This window comes from Lampris incognitus, chromosome 17 (assembly GCF_029633865.1).
Source record: "Lampris incognitus isolate fLamInc1 chromosome 17, fLamInc1.hap2, whole genome shotgun sequence".
In the NCBI taxonomy this organism is placed as follows: Eukaryota; Metazoa; Chordata; class Actinopteri; order Lampriformes; family Lampridae; genus Lampris; species Lampris incognitus.
This window is the reverse complement of record NC_079227.1, coordinates 37,797,199-37,804,893: the sequence shown is the minus strand read 5'-3', so window position 1 is coordinate 37,804,893 and position 7,695 is coordinate 37,797,199.

Below are 7,695 nucleotides of genomic sequence, written 5' to 3'. Positions count from 1 at the left end.
CTGTGACAGGCCGGACACTGCCAGACTGGACACTGTGACAGACTGGACACTGCCAGACCGGACACTGTGATAGACTGGACACTGTGACAGACCGGACACTGCCAGACCGGACACTGTGACAGACTGGACACTGTGACAGACCAGACACTGCCAGACCGGACATTGTGAAAGACTGGACACTGTGACAGACCGGACACTGCCAGACCGGACACTGTGACAGACCGGACACTGTGACAGACTGGACACTGTGACAGGCCGGACACTGCCAGACTGGACACTGTGACAGACTGGACACTGTGACAGGCCGGACACTGCCAGACTGGACACTGTGACAGACCGGACACTGCCAGACCGGACACTGTGACAGACTGGACACTGTGACAGACTGGACACCGTGACAGACCGGACACTGTGACAGACCGGACACTGCCAGACCGGACACTGTGACAGACCGGACACTGTGACAGACCGGACACTGTGACAGACCAGACACTGTGACAGACCAGACACTGCCAGACCGGACACTGTGACAGACCGGACACTGCCAGACCAGACACTGTGACAGACTGGACACCGTGACAGACTGGACACTGTGACAGACCGGACACTGTGACAGACTGGACACTGTGACAGACCGGACACTGTGACAGACCGGACACTGTGACAGACCGGACACTGTGACAGACCAGACACTGTGACAGACCGGACACTGTGACAGACTGGACACTGTGACAGACCGGACACTGTGACAGACCGGACACTGCCAGACCAGACACTGTGACAGACCAGACACTGTGACAGACTGGACACTGTGACAGACCGGACACTGTGACAGACCGGACACTGTGACAGACCGGACACTGCCAGACCAGACACTGTGACAGACCAGACACTGTGACAGACTGGACACTGTGACAGACTGGACACTGTGACAGACCGGACACTGTGACAGACTGGACACTGTGACAGACCAGACACTGTGACAGACCAGACACTGCCAGACCGGACACTGTGACAGACCAGACACTGCCAGACCGGACACTGTGACAGACCGGACACTGTGACAGACCGGACACTGTGACAGACTGGACACCGTGACAGACCGGACACTGTGACAGACCGGACACTGCCAGACCAGACACTGTGACAGACTGGACACCGTGACAGACTGGACACTGTGACAGACCGGACACTGTGACAGACTGGACACCGTGACAGACTGGACACTGTGACAGACCGGACACTGTGACAGACTGGACACTGTGACAGACCGGACACTGTGACAGACTGGATACTGCCAGACCGGACACTGTGACAGACCGGACACTGCCAGACCGGACACTGTGACAGACCGGACACTGCTAGACCTGACACTGTGACAGACTGGATACTGCGACAGACTGGACACTGTGACAGACCAGATACTGCCAGACCGGACACTGTGACAGACCGGACACTGTCAGACCGGACACTGTGACAGACCGGACACTGTCAGACCGGACACTGTGACAGACTGGATACTGTGACAGACTGGACACTATGACAGACTGGATACTGCCAGACCGGACACTGTGACAGACCGGACACTGTCAGACCGGACACTGTGACAGACCGGACACTGCTAGACCGGACACTGTGACAGACTGGATACTGCGACAGACTGGACACTGTGACAGACCGGACACTGTCAGACCGGACACTGTGACAGACCGGACACTGCTAGACCGGACACTGTGACAGACTGGATACTGCGACAGACTGGACACTGTGACAGACCGGACACTGCTAGACCGGACACTGTGACAGACTGGATACTGCGACAGACCGGACACTGTGACAGACTGGATACTGTGACAGACTGGATACTGCGACAGACCGGACACTGTGACAGACCGGACACTGTGACAGACCGGACACTCTGACAGACTGGACACTGTGACAGACTGGACACTGCGACAGACTGGATACTGTGACAGACCGGACACTGTGACAGACTGGATACTGTGACAGACTGGACACTGTGACAGACCGGACACTGCTAGACCGGACACTGTGACAGACCGGATACTGCGACAGACCGGACACTGTGACAGACCGGACACTGTGACAGACCGGACACTCTGACAGACCGGACACTGTGACAGACCGGACACTGTGACAGACTGGACACTGTGACAGACTGGACACTGTGACAGACCGGACACTGTGACAGACTGGATACTGTGACAGACTGGACACTGTGACAGACCGGACACTGCTAGACCGGACACTGTGACAGACTGGATACTGCGACAGACCGGACACTGTGACAGACTGGATACTGTGACAGACTGGATACTGCGACAGACCGGACACTGTGACAGACCGGACACTGTGACAGACCGGACACTGTGACAGACTGGACACTGTGACAGACTGGACACTGCGACAGACTGGATACTGTGACAGACCGGACACTGTGACAGACCGGACACTGTGACAGACTGGACACTGTGACAGACTGGACACTGTGACAGACCGGACACTGTGACAGACTGGATACTGTGACAGACTGGATACTGTGACAGACCGGACACTGTGACAGACCGGACACTGTGACAGAGTGGACACTGTGACAGACCGGACACTGTGACAGACCGGACACTGTGACAGACTGGACACTGTGACAGACTGGACACTGCGACAGACTGGATACTGTGACAGACCGGACACTGTGACAGACCGGACACTGTGACAGACTGGACACTGCGACAGACTGGATACTGTGACAGACTGGACACTGTGACAGACTGGATACTGTGACAGACTGGATACTGCGACAGACCGGACACTGTGACAGACTGGATACTGTGACAGACTGGATACTGCGACAGACCGGACACTGTGACAGACCGGACACTGTGACAGACTGGACACTGCGACAGACTGGATACTGTGACAGACCGGACACTGTGACAGACCGGACACTGTGACAGACCGGACACTGTGACAGACTGGACACTGCGACAGACTGGATACTGTGACAGACTGGACACTGTGACAGACTGGATACTGTGACAGACTGGATACTGCGACAGACCGGACACTGTGACAGACTGGATACTGTGACAGACTGGATACTGCGACAGACCGGACACTGTGACAGACCGGACACTGTGACAGACCGGACACTGTGACAGACTGGACACTGTGCCAGACCGGACACTGTGACAGACTGGACACTGCGACAGACTGGATACTGCGACAGACCGGACACTGTGACAGACCGGACACTGCTAGACCGGACACTGTGACAGACTGGATACTGCGACAGACCGGACACTGTGACAGACTGGACACTGCGACAGACTGGACTGCACTGAAGCCATCCTAGCTGTGTAGCTAGGAGCAGTGGGCAGTCGCCCTGCAGCACCCGGGGACCACCTCCAGCTGGTCTTGCTAGGCCTCGGGGTCAGGGGCACAGACAGGAGTATTAACCCTAACAGGCATGTCTCTTTGGTGGTGGGAGAAAACCAGAGCACTCGGAGAGAACATGCAAACTCCACACAGAGGACGACCCCCAAGGTTGGACAACCCTGGGATTCGAACCCAGGACCTTCCTGCTGTGGGGCGACAGCGCTAACCGCTGCGCCACCGTGCCGGCTAGTGTCACAAGAGCAAAGATTCAACGTGTTTTCACTTGTTGTATGCATTTTCTGGGGTTATAGTTGCATTAAATCAGATCATTTCAATTGGTGATCCCCTAAACTGTGAACGGTGTCTTCACTCCCACTCGTCTTCCTGGCTGTGTGAAAGAGTGTGCATAACATTCACTGTCTCCATCCTTGTCCCTCCCAATTGTCCTGCTGATTAGCAGTACGCTGTCCCCTGTACAACTGTTTTGATGGGCACCTGAAACATACAAAGAACATCCCACCAATTACATGTGTTATTATAGTTTTGATGCCCCCCCCTCCCCCCCACCACTAGTAGGTCAGTCCTGCCACATCGCAGTCCAACAGCAGGTGAGGGATTTCATTCACTTCTCCGAGTGGAATGGAGCAGATCTTCTCTCTAGCGGGCCAGCGAGGTTTGCTCTTTGCCAGCCGCCACCTACTGCCATTTGTACTTGGGTCAAGACCAAAACAAACGTCATTGCAGCCACCACCCCCCCTCCCCCACAGCTACAAGTCACCGTCTCCAAGACTAATAATGGAAGAGGAAAAAAAACACATCCACAAGCTGGGAAGTGTTCAAGTCTACTCTCTCCCTCCCTCCCCCCCTCTCGCTATCTCCATCCCTCCCTTCCCTCTTTCTCTCTCCATCCCTCCCTTCTCCATCTCTCTCCATCCCACTTCACTTTCTCTCTCCCCCTCCCCCCCCTCTCGCTATCTCCATCCCTCATTTCCCTCTCGCTCTCTCCATCCCTCCCTTCTCCATCTCTCTCCATCCCCCTTCCCTCTCTCTCTCTCTCTCTCTCCCTCCCTATCACTATCTCCATCCCACTTCCCTCTCGCTCTCTCCATCCCTCATCCCTCTCTCTCTCTCTTCATCCCATCCCTCATTTCCCTCTCGCTCTCTCCATCCCTCACGTCTCCCTCTCTCCCCATCCCACTTCCCTCTCTCTCTCTCCATCCTTCACTCTCTCTACCCATCCGTCACTTCTCTCTCTATCCCTCACTTCCCTCTCCATCCCCCACTTCCCTTTCTCTCATCCCTTATGCTCTCTCCATCTCTCACTATCTGTCTCCATCAAGCACTTCCCTCTCTCCATCCCTCACATCCCTCTCGATCCCCCACTTCCCTCTCTCTCTCATCCATCACTTCTCTCTCATCCCTTATGCTCTCTCCATCCCTCACGTCTCTCTCTTGCTCTCTCCATCCCGCACTTCCCTCTCGCTCTCTCCTTCCCTCACTTCTCCTTCTCTCATCCCACTTCCCTCTCTCTCTCTCCCTCCCTCCCTCTCACTATCTCCATCCCTCACTTCCCTCTCGCTCTCCATCCCTCCCTTCTCATTCTCTCTCCATCCCACTTCCCTCTTGCTCTCTCCATCCCTCTCTCTTCATCCCATCCCTCACTTCCCTCTCGCTCTCTCCGTCCCTCACTTCTCCTTCTCTCCCCATCCCACTTTCCTCTCTCTCCCTCTCTCCCTCTCGCTATCTCCATCCCTAATTTCCCTCTCGCTCTCTCCATCCCTCACTCTCCATCCCACTTCTCTCTCTCTCTCTCTCTTCATCCCACCCCTCATTTCCCTCTCGCTCTCGCCATCCCCCACTTCTCCCTCTCTCCCCATCCCACTTCCCTCTCTCTCTCCATCCCTCACTCTCTCTACCCATCCGTCACTTCCCTCTCTCATCCCTCACTTCTCTCTCCTCCCTTATGCTCTCTCCATCTCTCACGATCTGTCTCCATCAAGTACTTCCCTCTCTCCATCCCTCACTTACCTCTCTCTCGCCATCTCTCATTTTTCTCTCTCTCTTGCTCTCTCCCCATCCTTCACTTTTCTCTCTCTCTCTCTCTTCATCTGAGAGAGGGGATGGTGAGAGTGACACAGTGATGGAGAACCACTCCACCAGATTTACTGTTAGACTATCACCAGGTTTAATGCGTTCAAAAACAAAGAAAAGAGAAAACAATGTTCTCTCTCTCTCTCTCTCTCTCTCTCTCTCTCTCTCTCTCTCTCTCTCTCTCTCTCTCTCTCTCTCTCTCTCTCTCTCTCTCTCTCTCTCTCTCTCTCTCTCTCTCTCTCTCTCTCTCTCTCTCTCTCTCTCAGTGGAAACACACACCACTGCGGCCACTTCAGTCGCATGTTCTGTTCTAACTCAACTGATTTTACATAAAATCTAGCCAACATCAGTTCCAGCATGAACATGGCTCAATCTATCGAGAAGCTGTACACACACTTCCTGACGACCCCCGTCCATTCACAATCCCAGGAACTGATCTGAAGTGTGCCTGAAAACCCCAGAAAATCAAAACGTGTGTGAGGACTCTGAGCGTCCGATGCGAAGCTTGCTCCGTGTGTTGGGCGACACACAAATGCCGCTTGGCCGGTAAGACGAAACGCCCCTGTGCATTTCCTCACCACGTCATGCCGAGGAGGCTGGTAACGCGCCAACAGAGACGGGAGCAGGTGCCCCGCTCCTCGTGTCCTTCTGTTCAGAAACCCTGCGTGAACTGGGCGTGCCGTGGCCCCCATCTGTCGCGCTTTGCCTTCACCTGACCGTGGCTCACCTATAATTAGACCGGTGTAGGCCCTCGCCATTCGCTGACCTGAACGCACACATACCCACGACGTTCCGTGGACCTGCAAGTCAAGTCAGCGTTATTTGCGCAGCCCGGTATCGCAAATTTACAAATGTGCCTCAAGGGGCACCCTCGCCCTTACACCCTCGCCCTTACACCCTCGCATCTGATAAGGAACGACTCCCTGACTTGAGTGAGAAAGCGGCTTTTAAAAATGTATGTGAGCAGCACTGGCTGGAATCTCAGGGGTGCGCGTGTCTTCGGAGGACAATACTGGCTGCAGGGGATGAGAGAGAGAAGTGAGGGAGGAGAGAGAGAGGGAAGTGGGGGATGGAGAGGGAAGTGAGGGATAGAGAGAGAGAGCAAGAGAGAAGTGAGGGATGGAGAGAGGGAAGTGACAGATGGGTAGAGAGAGTGAGGGATGGAGAGAGCGAGAGAGGGAAGTGGGATGGGGAGAGAGGGAGAAGTGAGGGATGGAGAGAGCGAGAGGGAAATGAGGGCTGGGATGAAGAGAGAGAGAGAGAGAGGGAAGTGGGATGGAGAGTGAGGGATGGAGAGAGCGAGAGGGGAGTGAGGGATGGAGATAGCGAGAGGGAGGGAGGCAGAGAGGGAAGTGGGATGGGGAGAGAAGGAGAAGGGCGGGATGGAGAGCGAGAGGGAAGTGAGGGATGGAGATAGCAAGAGGGAGGGAGGGAGGGAGAGAGAGAGGGAAGTGGGATGGAGAGAGAAGGAGAAGGGCGGGATGGAGAGCGAGGGGGAAGTGAGGGATGGAGATAGCGAGAGGGAGGGAGGGAGGGAGAGAGGGGGAAGTGGGAGGGAGAGAGAAGGAGAAGGGAGGGAGGGAGAGAGGGGGAAGTGGGATGGAGAGAAGAGAAGTGAGGGATGGAGAGAGAAAAAATGCACAGCTATGAAAGCCCTCCACACCGTGTATACTTTCCATAGCATGCCTATGACATGGAGTTTACCCCAGCAGAGGATAACATGACTGCTGAGCTCCCCTCCTTCTCCAGTCATCATCGGCAGTCACTCGGGGTCGAGTATGACTGTCCTCCTTCTTGGTCCTTGTGGGTCTTCAGGTGGGCGAAGAGGCCGATCCCGGAGCCGCATATTTTGGTGCAGTGTGGGCAGGGGTGGGTGGTGGTAATCGTGGGATTGGTTTGGGCCTTTTTGGTGGAAACTCCCTCCTTTCTGAGTCTGCGCTTGTCCTCTGCAGCACGGCGGAGATCATTATTATAAAGTCCAGCTCCTTCCCGGACAAGTTTTCTCCAGGTCGCCCTGTTGGTTGCTGTGTGCTCCCAGGTCTTGGGGTCTATGTGGCATTTTTTGATGTTCGATTTGATGTTATCCTTACACCTTTTCTTTGGACCACCTTGGGCACGTTGTCCTGTGAGCAGCTGGGAGTATAGGACTTGTTTTGGAAGGCGAGAGTCAGGCATACGGATGCCATGGCCAGTCCATCTGAGCTGGTG